The sequence below is a fragment of the Pteropus vampyrus genome, unplaced genomic scaffold (assembly GCF_000151845.1).
Source record: "Pteropus vampyrus isolate Shadow unplaced genomic scaffold, Pvam_2.0 Scaffold4755, whole genome shotgun sequence".
Lineage (NCBI taxonomy): Eukaryota > Metazoa > Chordata > Mammalia > Chiroptera > Pteropodidae > Pteropus > Pteropus vampyrus.
Genome location: NW_011893536.1, coordinates 1 through 462, shown reverse-complemented (window position 1 = coordinate 462; position 462 = coordinate 1).

Here is a 462-nt window from a genome sequence, read left to right as displayed (position 1 = left end):
GGCTGCTTTGCTCCAGGCCCTTGCTATCCCCGTGGTCTCGGTGCCCGAATGCACCAGCGAAGGTGCGGCAGGCGGGACCCCTCCCAGGCCCTTCGCCTCCTCCCCGCATACATGCTTCGCAGTGGACCTGGGCTTTGCCCAACCTGCAGACCAACGGCGAGCGGGGTGGCGAGGGGTCTGGTCTGCCGTCTCGAGGATGTGGGTTTGGGCCCCCGATCCTCACTGACAGCTGGGCGGGGTGGGCAAGTCTTTTGACCCCTCTGAGCCTCAGTTAACTCATCCGTAAAGTGGGTATATTAATCTTTACCTTATAAGGTCATTAAAAAGGCTTTCGAATCGAACTATGGGATGTTCATGGCATAGTATTTGGTACAAAATGAAGCTCAAGGAACGATGTTTTAAAAACATTAAAAACGACTGTCATTCTCTTCAGGAAGGGAGGCCTCTCGAATCTTGTTCTTC